Genomic DNA, 14933 nt, shown 5'->3' with positions numbered 1-14933 from the left:
GGGGAGGGGAGGGGAGGGGAGGAGAGGAGACGAAAGGAAAATAGTATCTATTTTATAAATACAAACTGTGAAGTTCACTGGGAGCAAATCAACAGTTAAGTAACAGAGGCAGGATTCAGCGCCAGGGCCCATCAAACACCAAAGAATCCAGCGCTAGCTTTCTTCTTTGGCTTTATTTATTTACATCCTCCTGTTGATCTGTCTTCTCATCATTATTGTGACTCAACAATAGAATACATCTGGACAAATAATGACAACATGTTGTCATGAAACAGGCCTTAGCAGACTATGAATGAGAGCTTTCCAAGTCCTCTACTTAGGCTCCTTTGCCAAGTTCAGGATCTAAAGAAAATGATTCCAAAATAATTAGCATTCATTACAACAAATACAATATTTAAGAGATGGATTCATGTTCAAAATTTAGAAGAATTTTTAAAGTTAGAGGTTAGTCTTGTATCATCAATGAGAAAGCTTTTTGCTATAAACAAACAAACTATAAGGAGGTTAAAAAAAATAGGTTTTCTGGCTCAAGGAAATATTTCCAAGGACCTCTAAATAACACTGAGAACCTGAGAGACTTAACCACACTAATGCACACAAGGTAAATAATAAAAGGTGTTATCCCTGCGAGCAGAGCTGTCACCAAGATATTCTTAGACACAGTGACTCACCTCCAATCCAAGCACTCAGGAGACTAGGGAAGGAGGGTTAAGAGTTTAAGGCCAGCTTAGGTATACAGAGAGCTCCAGGCCAGCCAAGCTGGTTGGTAAGATTGTCTCAAAAAGACGAAGTGCAACAGATTTCTTCATGGAGGGATTCTCTGTCCCTGGGAAAACTAGTGCCTACCCCTAGCTGTACCATCAGAGAATTGGTGCCCAACCACAGGTTTTTAAACTAAAGTATATATAACATAAAATTTACAGTCCCAAAGATCTTCAGTGCACCATACACTGAGTATACTCACTGACGCTTCAACAGTTATCACTCACCTCCAGAATGTTTCACCTTTTCCAGCAGGAGCTCTGAACCCATTAACTACTACCCCTTCCTTTATCTTCTTTATGTATATGTGTGTTTTGTTTGTTTGTTTGCTTGTTGTTGTTTTATTTTTCAAGACAGGGTTTCTCTGTGTAGCCTTGGCTGTCCTGAAACTCTGTAGACCAGGCTGGCCTTGAACTCAAGAGATCCAACCTACCTCTGTCTTCTGAGTGCTGGGAATAAAGGTGTACACCACCACCACTACCACCACTTTATTCCTTCTTCCCATTTGACTTTGTGCCTCTATTAATTAATGTGACTAGGCAGCCCATGTAAGTGGAATCATGCATATTTGTCTTTTTGTAATGGTATGTTTAATATGGTCTAATGACTCTAAAGTCTATGTTATAATATAGGTAACGATTGCTTTCCTTTTAAAAATGAACAGTAATCTGCATCTATAGGCATATTGTCTGCCTCCTATCCTATCAATGAAGCTTGGGTTATTATCCTTTTGCCTGTTGTATATAACACACTATAAATTTAGAAGTACAAACATTTGTCCAGTGCCTGGTTTTACTGCTATTGGGTATATGTCCACTAGAATTATTGCATAATAGAATTCTATCTTAAAATTTTTAACCATTCATAGTGACCTAGGCCTTTAATCTCAGTACACAGTGGGCAAAGGCATGTAGATCAGTGTGATCTACATAAATAATTCCAGGCCTCTAGGGCTACATAGTGACAGCCTGTCTCAAAACCAACAAACAAGACAACAACATTTTGAAGATGCTTCAAGACCTTTCTGCTATAAGATTGCTACTATGAGGAACTAAGAGATAGCTCAGGAATTGCAGGCATTGGCTGCTCTTTAGAGGATCTGGGTTTCATTCCCAGCACCTACATGGCAACTCATAACCATCTGTAACTCCAGTCCCAGGGGATCCAACACTGTCTTCTGTGAACTAGGAATGCATGCAATTCACAGACATACATGCAGACAAAACACTAAAACACATAAAATAAATGAACACTCTTTAAAACTGTCACCAACAGTCTAGAATTTTAAGCCAAGCCATTATGAGCAACCCACCCAGCTTCTGTTTCTTAACTATCAATCCCTAACACTAATGAGCTAAATCAATTTCCTTTCCTAGAAAACACTGGCATCTTTCTCCTCTTCCTCACCCTCCAAATCAAAGCCTTTCAAACTATGTGCTATCACAAGGTATAGATGTATGCTTATACATATCTATACGTATCAGCATTTAACCACACTGACACTTTTTTAAAAATTTAAAGACAAAGAACTGTGTCCACAGTCAAAAAGTACAATAGATTTTAAATATGGCTGCCAAAGGACAAGCATAAGTTTATGTAAGCATACAGCATGCTCACAGATATATGAGTGTATAATAAGCATGTGGCATACTCACACAAGGTGTTCCTGGCCTTTTCAGGACCCAGCATCCACAACTCCCTAGCTACCTCTCCAGAGATGTCCTTCACATTCTTACTGCTATCCAATGCTGGCTACTTCAGGGCGAAAACTCTATGGAAATTTCTTCTCTACTCTCCTCCTACTGTCCTGGCAGTAAAGTATATGTCCTCTTCTTGGCAATTCCAGCTATTCTTCTTTATTACTCTCCAAAACTCAAGTCTTTGCCCTCAGCTCCTCAGACTATACCCCACACTACTGTTTTATTGTCATATACTAATTCCAAGGCCAGTCCTCCTCCCCAGAACTTACAGACACTCTGACAGTATTCCCACCACAGCCATTGGTTTACTGTCTGTAACAGTCCATCCAAATTCTAGGACTTCATTCCCTGGCTTCCCCTCCCCCACAATCTTGTCCTCATCCAGCCTCATCTACTCACTCTGGTATGCTGAACATGAAATATCCCACATAGGCTCATGTGTTAAACGCTTCATTTGATTCATGGCTACTGATGCTTTTATGAGGAAGTTCTGGAAAATTCACAAGGTGGCCCTATCTACAGGAACCAGGACAATGTAGGTGGTACCTTTGAAGTTCGCAACTGCTCCTACCTAATTCATGCCTCTCTTTTCTCTGGGCTTCTTGTCCATCATGAGGTGAACCACCTCTACTATATGTTACTACCTCCATAATGTAAATTTTCTGAACTTGTGAGTCAAAATAAACCCCTTTTTCTTTTGTTTTCTCATATTTTTGTCACAAAAACTAGAAAGGAGCAAATAGGCATGCCCATGGTCATACTTTAAATATTACCACTGCTGCACTAACCCCCCTCAAGACTCCTATTGCAAATGTCTCAGTGCCCAGCATGCCCTACCACCATCTCTTTCTGTTCAATGCCCCTCAATCTCACATGAGTGTATACTCTGAATCTTCCCACTGCTTTCATCTGTTCAGGTCCACGCTGCCTTCTTTCATCAACTTACAATCCACTATTAAAACTATCCCTTAATACACATCCTCTACCTCTGTGTCCAAGCCCCACTTTGCTTTCCTCACTGGGCCAAAGCCTAAACATTGCTAAATGCAGCTTTTCACTTGTCCCTTTGTGGCTGACTGGGGCTGGGACAAGTATGCAACTGCATAGACAACTTCACTGTACATTTATGACTAGCTGTGAGCTTCACTATAACTTGGTTAATTATGTAAGTTCAAAAAAGGGGCTTTATATTTCTTAATATCACTTAAATATGACAAGTATAGCTAGTAATAGAAAAGAATATACTAGGTTGATTTTTATCACATGTAGGAAACACGGGGCATAAAAAGAGATGATTCACCTTTATCCAACAAAAAAGTACAGTGGCTCCAAATAGGTACCAGATCATCTGGCAAATAAAAGAAGCTACACAAAATCCAGGGAGCCAGGCATCACCAGCTTTCCTTTGTAGCTATCAAATTCCAGGTTTCACAAGGACACAAAACAAAACTTTTACCTAGCCCTCAAAATCCACCACCCCACACATCAGCTTCCCATGTCTTTCCAAAGCTTACGTTAGAAAGGACTACCTACTGTGTGCTTCTCCTAATAGCAGCAGTGGTAAGGGAAAGAAATGTCTCACAGTTGCCACTGTGATCATTACTGAACTGGATTCAGAGAAGTATACCTGTAGAAGCCAACAAAAATTATTTCACAATTCATGATAAAAATCCTGTGTAACTACTCTACAGATCCTTTTATACAACGTTACGTTTACCATGATAATTTACATAACTTGTATCAAGCAGCTATATTCCAATTCTTTGTTCTCTTTAAAAAGAAACAGCACAGCATTGTAAATTAATGATACGCTTTTGAATACAATCCTATCAGGTATTTTTAAAGAGGTTCATAACAGGGACATTGATAATTTACCAAATAAATTTACTGTGATCAGTTCTATTCTAAAAATTCACAGAAACTATTAATGAAAGCAAATGTTAATTTACTATTTTTACCCCTTCCTTCTGCAGCTATTTACTGGAACTTAGCTCATAGAGAGTATCATTTTTAACAGTATTCTCTGAAAATGGTATAGGGTAACTACTGTATAATTATCTCCCAGGCTGAAAATTTTCAGCATTTTGCATGCTTTATAGTGTACTTACATACACTAAAGAATGTAAGCTCAATGGTCAAGTAAACAAAAAAGGTATTCTTTGGTTTCAAAACTTCATTAAGCATAACAAATTCAATTAGACACAGTATGAGGTTTTCCCCAAAGCCATACAATAATAACATAAGTATTGTATTGTTCAAATATTTTCATTGTTATACAGCTTGTCACATTTCACTCTTAATAGGAACTGACTCAAAGAGATCTTGGAACAAAAGTATCCTAACCAAGCAGTAGTTCCCAAAGTGTCATGCTAAAAAAACATCACTCCCCAATTCACACAATTCAAACAATCAGCCCTCAGACAATCACTTCTTTATTATCAGAACAATGCACACTACTTTTCTGTGCCCAAGTGATGCTACCTTAAAACAAGTGAAAGGAAAGCTAAAGATGCATTACCTAGTTTAACATCAATAGCAATAACACACTTTAAAACCTTATCAATTACATATTCTTCACTGAATGATAGTTTTGTAACTCTGACAATGATGTGACTTTACTGAAAGCAAACACATTAAAATTCCTTAAAGGAATTCCTAATGCTAACAGTCTTCATTTAAAATTAAAACTAAAAATAATTTAACCTATAAAAGACCAACTCCCATTACAGGAAAAAAAGAGATTATGACTAGATAGGAAATTAAATAATAAAGTGAGAGTTCAAATAAAAGAGTAACTTAGTAACAAAAATACTATAAGCAGCTATATTGTTTTAAAAAATTTCTTCAGATATTATTTGCTCCCCTGCAGTGTCAAAGCAACTGATTTTATACAATCTAAGCACTGACTACAGATGTACCTTCTGTTTTTCAATCAGCAGGAACTATGGACCAGCATAAGCAGAATTCCTAACTAGATAATCAGCAAACGTGTAAAGTCCAACACCACCCATCCAAGCACATTTGATCACATAACTGTCTCAATAAATTCATGTGACTATAAACAGCTGTAGCATACTGTACAAACTGTCATCCCACTTTGGAGATGACAGAAAAGTAAGCATGGCAAATAATCTTTGTTCTGCAGATCAGGAATAACTTCTAATACAATACTTCTCTCCTGCCTCCAAAAAGAGAGGGAGGACAGGTACAGTTTTACCTTATTAAATTACATTTACTAACAGACCTTACTCTGCCTTATTATATAAAATCCTTAAACTGGGAGGAGACTACAGCATAACTAACTACAATTTAGCTTTTCAGGGCAACATAGCAATCTGTACATATACTAACACCCAAACTGCTATAACTCAAGAACAGGAATGTAAGGCCCATCTGTTCAAAGAAAAAAGAAGAGAAAAGCAAGTTACCAAAGACCTTGGTGGCACTGGGGCCCCAAAGGAATATAGTATGTTCCTTTTCCATCTTTATAGTCTCCCTTACATTGGCAACCATCATCTCTAACTTAGAGGTGAAGAAAACCCACTTAGAGGCTGTTTTCTCCCTCATTATCCAGTTATTAACGGACAGAACTAAAACTAAATTCCAATTGTGTATAACTCTGAAGTTCAGGCTTCATCTACATCAAGCTCCCTTCACCCTAAACAACACAGGCTTTATGGACTAGTCAAAGAAGTTAAATACAACATTACAAATTTGTATAATATCCTTTTAAAACTAAGAATGTTTGAAAATGTTTGAGTACCACCACAGCTGGTTTATTTCAACAGAAATAGCACTTTTGTAGTTTTTAAAGTGTGCTTCAGAATTCATGAAATCCTCACAAAACCCAGTAGAAAAGTAAAGGGAACAGAGTGGACATGTCAAGACAGAAAATGAAGCATTATAAACTCACAATGTAGTACCATCAGTTCCACTCATTCACCTTCTCAGGGCCAAAATTATATCTCTGAAGTTGTTAGACTTGTTTTTGTGTTAGTAGAGGATCAAACTCAGGGCCTAATTCATGCTAGGCAATCACATTACCATTAAGCTACACTTCGGTCCTGGCCCTTAGCATGAAACAATCTATAGATAGCTAACTAATCTTTCCTGGGGTCCTCTCTCAAAGCCGAAAGGAGAAGGCCATTCTTAGCAGAACTGCATGGACTCCAACAAGAGGACAGTGCTATACCCAGAATTATTCAACCTCTTGTTATACTCCAACTTATTATGATCATCCTGGGAATAATAGCACTGGTATCTTAAGGATGAGATGGTCTCCAATGTCACAATCCAAGTTTCAAGAACAAGATTTATGTCCAGTCTTGGTCCCCTGTGATTAGAGGTTGCTATCACCTTCCCTAGAATTGCTCTGCTATGAAACTCTATACCAAAAGCAACAGAAAATCTAAGACTGTAGTGGGATTTCAGCACCAAGATTACAAATACTGAACAGCCTGGCAGTGGACATACTAGGGGAGAGTTAAGGAAGAAGATCCTCTTATCTGAAGAGTTGTGACTTAGTGTTAACTATCCACATCCACAGTAGAACTAAAATATAAACATGGGTCAAATTTTTACATTGTGTGTGTGTGTGTGTGTGTGTGTACATGCATACTTATGCATGCACATAAACATGCCACAGCTTAAGCGTGGAGGTCAAAGGACAACTTGAATAAGTTGGTTCTCTCCTTCCACCATGTAGGTCTAGGAATCGAACTCATGTCACTAAGGCACCTTTTACCAGCTAAGCCGTATCACCAGCCCCAGATTTTTAAGATAATTTTATACCAAATAACTACTGCCTTCACAATCTAATAACTTTAATAAGTTAATTACTTATTTTAATGTTAAACTATTTTCGGAGTCCCCTCTGAAAATTTTCTTGAAAAACTTTGTGATATTGACTTGTTTCACCTTTTAAGAGAAATATAATGTGTACAACCTTCTAGAACATAAATCAGCATTATGGAGCAGCGCCTTGGAGGTTCTGTGGATCTGTGTCTTGCTTCAACAGTGTTTGAACGGAACAGACCCAGGGACTCCAACTTTATTAGCTTCCAGCTGCCTTACAAGTCTCTCCAGTCACAGCCTCTGGGACCATCTCCTTGCCGCTTTTGACTCCTAGTACCAGCCAGCACCGTCTTCCTGGTTAGCCCCATACTCCAGATCAGCCATGACTTCTCAGATTCATCAAAATAATTCTACTGAAGTGGAAGCTGTCGTGAACTGCCTGGTCATCCTATACTTGTGGGCCTCCTCTCTGGGCTTCTTTTTTGATCAGGATGATGTGGCTTTTGGAGGGCTTAAGCTACTTCTTCCGCGAACTGGATGAGGAGAAGTGCGAGGGCTCCCAGCGTCTCCTCAAGTTGCAGAACGATCATGGGGGCTATGCACTCTTTCAGCATGTGCAAAAGCCATCTCAAAATGAATGGGATAAATCCAGGAGGCCATGGAAGCTGCCTTGGCCCTGGAGAAGAACCTGAACCAGTCCCTCTTGGATCTGCATGCCCTGGAATCTGCCCCCACAGACCCTCATCTCTTTGACGTCTTAGAAAGCCTGGATAAGGAGGTGAAGCTCATCAAAAAGAAAGGCAACCACCTGACCAAACTCGGTAGGCTGGCAGGCCCACAACCAGCACAGACTGGCGTGCCCCAGGCATCTCTGGGCGAGTATCTCTTTGAGCGCCTCACTCTCAAGCACGACTAGAAGACCTCTGCACCTTCAAAGGGCTCCCTCCTCTGCTCTACACCAGCGCGCCTCAGGACCTCCACCTGAATGAACCTCTCAAGTCACTAGGCAGCTTTGTAACCGCCCTGAAGCCTATCCCAAGTCTTGGACCAAGTAAAAACAAAGCTTTGTGAAACAGAGAAAAAAAATTCAGCATTGCACACTAAAGGTCCTAAGACCTTTGACCAAGTAATTCAATTTGTAGAAATATGCTATAAAGAAATGCTAATACATGTGCATATAATGATGGCCATTATAATACTGTTTACAATAGCAAAAAATATTTACACAACCTGTCTTAGAATAAATTGAATAAATAATGATACATCTACATAAAAAATTATAATAAAGCCATTAAAAATTATATCACAGATGTTCCCAAATTGTGGTCTCTATGCCAGCAGAGTTGACATTGCCCAAAAAGTCTATAAGAAAACATAAATTAAGCTTGGCAGTGGTGGCCATGCCTTTAATCCCAGCACTTGGGAGGCAGAGGCAGGTGGATTTCTGAGTTCGAGGCCAGTCTGGTGTACAGAATGAGTACCAGGACAGCCAGACTTACTCAGAGAACCCTTGTCTCGAAAAACCAAAAAATAAAAAAAAGAAGAAAAAAAGAAAACATATATTACTAAGCTTACAGCAGAGCAACCTAAACTCTGGACTTGGGGTCCAGCAGGCTATACTTTAACAAGTTCACCAAGTAACTGTCATGTACATTACAGTTTTAGGATATGGTAGAATGATATTTAACAAACATCTATTGAAATTATTTCTTCATTCTAAAAATTTTAAAAACAACTATTATATAATGTTCCACTCTTTAAAAAAAAAACTACTCACTACACAAACACATGCACATATGCACACATGCTAACACACACTGGTACTTTTACTATCTTAACTCTTACCATGACAACAAAGCACAAAATAAATGTTTGAGTGAATTGCTCAAACTCCACTTCTTGCTAGTTATAATCCGAAGTTCAGAAAGTTTGGGGATTCAGGTAACACAGTGGCTTGGCTACTTAACCTCAAAAGACACAATGAGATTCAGACAAGACGTGCATGATATGCATCTGGCTAAGGACATTTGTGACAACATATACATTATCATCAAAATCTCCAACTAGCCTTAGAAACTATTTTCATTTTTTGTATGTTTCACAAGTAATTGTTTAGTACATGCTTACCTTAAATAGAAACTTAAAATGTTTTAAACAATAAGTTCCTGTCAAGCATGTGGAATGAAAATGAGCACGAAAAGCAAAGAAGTGACTTTTCTGATTGGGTGGTGGGTAGTCCAGCAGGATGCCTCAAAAAGTAAAAGAGTTTGCCTTGCTTTCAGTGTAAATCTGACAACCTGAGTTTGACCTCCATAAATTACCTTAGGGAAAGTATGCAACTTGTCCTCTGCTCTTTACACATACACCATGGCACACACCCCTCCCCTACCATTAATAAAATAATCAATAATTTTAACAATTGAGTGTAAAAATGATAAAACAAGGACAACAGTACACAGGGGCCCCAAGGCATCAGTACTATTCTGTGTTAGCTACTACAGTGCAGTATCTTCAAAGACATCATCCGATAGTTTCATCACATGCCCCTTCTCTCATCAGACAAAGGAGTTTACACCCCTTCTTCTTTGATAAGGCTGGCTCTGATTGGTTCTGAACAATAGGATATAGAATAAATCATTCTGGGTCTCTTCTGAGCCTAAGCCACAAGCAACTGACAGTTTCTGTTTCTGTTCTTTTAGAATCTTGCTGCCATGGACTTCTGAATAAAGACAGAGCACATAGTCCATTAGAGACCTAGCAAGATGCTACTGTTATAGCCACCTAGGACATCTTGGACATACCAGCTTTTGATGAATAACTAACCCCACCCAACACTGCATGGAACAGAACTGTCAAGGGAAGCCCCCCAAAAAATACAAACAGAAAAAATAGTTATTATGTGAAGTCATCAAAGATTTTTTTGTTGTTGTTTTCCATACTTTATAGTGATAAATTTTTTAAAACTGAAGTTTTTAATTTATAAGTCAGTTGAGTAGTACAATGGTATTTTATACTCAAAACATATACTGTGGGACCATAGTGGCCCATGTCTTTAATTCGAGCACTTAGGAGGCAGAGACAGGCTAATCTCTAAGAGTTTGAGCCATCCTGGTCTATATAGTAAGCTCCAGGACAGCCAAAGCTACACAGAGAAACCCTGTCTTAAAAACAAAAACAAAACATTTGTGTGATTTTTTTATATCCTACATTTTTCATATTGCGTTACAACAGCCATGTACAATGAAGAAGCAAAAGAAAGGGCATTTCAGAATATCCTGGATAGCACAGGTAGTCTGCAAAGACGTGCATGAAAACAAACAAAGCCATCAGAGCAAGCAACTCTTCAGGAATGATATTTAAACAACTTATTAAATTCTGCTATGAATACTAATTTAGGTAATTTCTATACTCCTTTTTCAATTAACTTGGTTATGTGTAGCTTATCTAAAAATATGTTTCATTTAAAATTCTTCAGGAAAAGTATTCTCTTACATATAAACAGATGAAATAAGATAAAATAAGATTGTGATAAAATAAGATTATTAAAGTATCTCAATGTTGAGAAATCTTTGTATTACATTCCATTTTTTCAAATCAAATTTCATTATAATTTTTCCAATGTAAACACCATGCTTATTAAAAAATAACAGCTAACAAGAAATTATCATTTGGTTCTTACTCTAAGACTACAGCATCTGTTATTGATCAGTCTGCAATGTCTGATAAAACTCAGTAATAAGACATGAAAACTGGATTCTGTGACTTGACCATATCTTTCTTTATGGTAGATTACAGAGAACTTTTATTTGCGCATTTGCCACTAATACATACAAAACAGAGTAGCTATATGGAAAGGACTATTTAAGCTTTCACGAGATCCCCATCAGGTCTAAGAGTTCCAAACAAACTACTTAGCAGGACCACTCTCTGGTGCCTTTTATATAATTCACTGCTGTCTCCAGCTTTGTGAAGGACAGAACTCAGCTCCTTGCCCAACAATACACAGAGGACAAGCACACAAAGTACCATCGCAGTGGACACAATAACACTGAAGCAACCACCACCAGCTCCAGCCCTGCCCTGGCTTCTATTATCATAATTTATGCATCCTTCGAGACTATCTTATAAAACAATGATTAATACTGAGAAAGTCAAAGCATCAAAGGTTTTGAAATGACCAGTAGCTTTAAAGAAGAAAATCTTACTCAGTTACACAAATGTTTATCAAATTAATATAAAGCATTCACTAAAAAAATGAAATTAGTTACAGAACACAAAGGTAAATACTATTGTCCTTTGGCTTCCTTTTGTCTAGGTCTGGCTTTAGAGAACCTTGTGTATAATCTGGGTATTTGTATATCTGTATAGCATCTGATTTGATCAAACTAGTAATACTAAAGATCAAAAAAAACTATGAAAAGTGGTAAAAGCTAATAAGAGCAATAATTTAAACAATTAGAGAGTTTCATTATGACAGACATAATGCTAACATCATCATCATATATACACTATATATAAGACAGATGTCCCCACACTAAATTCAACAATACTATAGATATGTTTTCAAGGTATTAGAAAGGAAAGCGCTGTGGCACATAAGCACACAAAAGTGAAAATTATTTTGGGTTAGAAATAGCCTGTGTCAGTAAAAGAGGGTGAAGCAGTTATTTCAAAAGATTTCATACATAGCATTTATAAGTAAGAAGGATACTAGAGCAAGAGCAAAATTACATTTCTTTAGAAGCAAGCTTTAGCTCACTTTGCTGCCCTAACTTAAACAGTGTTTTCCGAAGGCTGCACTAGCCCATGCTATGTGTAAGCCACAAGAATGATTTTCAAGTTGATTTTTATGCTATTATTCACAATAAGAAATATGTTAAAATTCAGTTAAATACAGTAAACTGCCAACTAGTAGGCCATAATCAACAGTTTCATATGTACAGGGGGAAACAAAGATTTAAAAAAAGAAAAATTCGTAAATTCATGCCATAAATCCCCTGTAAAATTCCATCTATGCTCCAATGTCACTCTCACACTAACTTCACAGAGCAAACGATATTCATTTATCTATTTATCCTTTCAACCAATATTTACCAAGTATTTACTGAGTGTCAACTTCTGTGCTAAGTGTTCAGAACAGCTTAGCCATAAACAGAGTCCACAGATTGAAAACATTAACTGGGAAGTAAATACAAAAAAACTAGAAAAGCATAGCATGCCTTAGGAAAGGCTGTGGTCTCTCTGAAGGCTAGAGACTTCCTGAGGGAGTTGTCACAGGGTCACAGACCTCAAGTATACAAAGAAATGAAATAAACAAAAGTAGGCAAAATTGACTGTGCAGGGGGGAACAGCAATGGCTAAGAAAGTAGCAACTTTGCACAGGAGACTTTTGTCAGATAAGATTTTTAAAAGATCAATATGCTGAGGCAAGACTCATGGAGGACTTGTGATGTTTAGAGGGAATATGAAAAAGACTTAACAGACAGTGACAAGCTTGCTGGTAGAGCTAGCTGTGCAACACTTGTTGGTCTCAAGTCTTCACTGATCTTCACTTTGCTAAGAAAAGCACAGTCGAGAACTTTCCTGGTATTCCTGTTGGCTCTGGTCCTTCCTGCTGACTTGTGCCAAGGCTAAGGCCGGGCTGTCTCTGCTAGGTAGTGCCACCGAGGCTGATTCGTGTTTGCTATCCTGACTACCAAACTGAACTGCTGGTACATCTGTAAAGTGGGAATAGATGGAGCTTCTGCTACTGACAACTGTAAACTAAATTGCTGATTTCCTGACAACAAAAACAAGATATGCTTAAAAAAAAAAAAACCTTTCTAAACAGGTTCACTTCCCCCATATCTTTTCTTTTCCACTACTTCTGGTGGGTGGTGGGCTAAAAGAGAGATTAAAGCATTTAATAAACATTATTAAAAGTAGACTTTAAAAAATTAAAGTTACAGTCACTGGACATTTCTAATAAATGGCTAAAACTGAACTGCACCCGAGCCACTTCTACATGACACCACAATCAAAATTCCTTCACAACACCCATGTCAGTCAGCACAGTGATGATTGCCATGGTGGCAAAGGGGAATCACCATTGCAAAGGGCCACATTTACTGAATACCCACACGTGCTGGCTCTTAGAATAATAACTACTGAAGAGACTGAGGCCTGGAGGGATGAGATGAATTACAGAGGCTGACAAAATACTTACTATGTGTTAAGTACTACTCAGGAGAGCTCAGTAGTAAAAAAATAGAGTCCACACAGAAAGACATTAAGTAGTAGAAATACCAGACCAGAATCTAAAGTCAGTCTTCTCAGACTCAGAACTTATGCCCTCAACCTTGAGAGCATCATATCTGAGTAGGAAGACCAGTATCTGAAATCTCAGGTGCTAGCCACTAGCAGACTAAAGTGCTTCTGAAGGCAGAGTGGTGCTCCATATATCTTTCAAATAGGCTCTAGCACAAAGCCTCAGAAGTTGTTTAATGAACACACTATAAAGAATTTGTGTATTTCATTATTCTCAAATAAGTCTTCAGATTTGAAAATTATCAATGAGATATATAATATTTCTTTTAAAATATATTTAAAGATTTTAAAAAAAATACACTAGTGGTTTCAGAGCTGACAAGATTGAGAATGAAGGCGAAATGTCGAAAGTTCTTCCATGAATTTCTGTCTCAGCTGATATTTTCAGGCACTAATACATCGTTAACTGATTAGAAAGAATACAAAGAGACAAGCAAGACAGCTCAGCAGATAGAGAAGCTTGCCCTTGGGTCTGAGCTCAATCCCTGGATCCCTCCCACCAGGTGGCAGAAGAGCCCTAACTAGTGAGAGCTGTCCACTGACCTCTGTCTGCACACAGACACAAACATATATCACATAAATAAGTACAAGGAGATATTGGCACACCAAGATCCAAAAGTTTACCCTTTGAAGGAATGAGATTTCAAGAGCAAAAGCATTACTAACTTATCTTTTATAAATTTTTCTTAAAGCCAGAAAGAATAGAGAGTAAGAAGACAATCCCAGGTATATATTATAAGAAAACATAACAAAGAAACCCGGGCTCCATTTGCCAAAAAATACTTCTACTTTTTTTTATTTGCATTTGTTTGTTTGAGACAAGATTTATGTGGTCCTGGCTGGCCTAGAACTCTCTAAATAGACCAGGCTAATCTCAAACTCAGAGATCCACCTATCTCTGCGTCCTGAGTTCTGGGATTAAAGTTTTACACCACCACACTCTGCCTCAACATCTTTAAGTGTACAAGAAGCAAGTGATCATATTTCATTGAATCTAGAATACCAGTGAAAGTAAAATGTTGGAGACTTGGGGAAGCTCAGTGGTGAGGTAGGTACTTATTGCACATACATGAAGACCTGAGTTAGATTTGCAGAATCCCAAAGAACAAAACAGTGTGAGTGTGCTTGTAATTTCAACACTGAGGAGAAGGAAGGTAGAAACAGACACAGACAGACAGACACGGGGTGGGGGGGGGGCTGGGGGGGGGAGAGAATAAAATGCTTGCTTAGTCTATATAGCACCAAAAAAATCTAAAAACAAAAAAAGCAACAGTTAAATTTTGACACAATAATTTCTTACTGAGTAAAATTAACAAATACTGATAAAATTTAGAAAAGAATTTATATACACTCTAATATAAACATAAAAAT

General features: G+C 37.9%; 1 protein-coding gene and 1 pseudogene across 3 annotated transcripts in view; one reads left to right on the top strand and one right to left on the bottom strand.

Annotated features, from left to right (window-relative positions):
- Dennd1a (DENN domain containing 1A) overlaps positions 1-14933 on the bottom strand; it is a 473969-nt gene that overhangs the window by 359445 nt on the left and 99591 nt on the right. The window lies entirely within an intron of this gene.
- Positions 7639-8172, top strand: LOC114610207 (annotated as a pseudogene).

This window comes from Grammomys surdaster, unplaced genomic scaffold (genome assembly GCF_004785775.1).
Source record: "Grammomys surdaster isolate TR1022 unplaced genomic scaffold, NIH_TR_1.0 126035, whole genome shotgun sequence".
Taxonomy (NCBI): domain Eukaryota; kingdom Metazoa; phylum Chordata; class Mammalia; order Rodentia; family Muridae; genus Grammomys; species Grammomys surdaster.
This window is presented reverse-complemented; position numbering and strand designations above follow the sequence as displayed.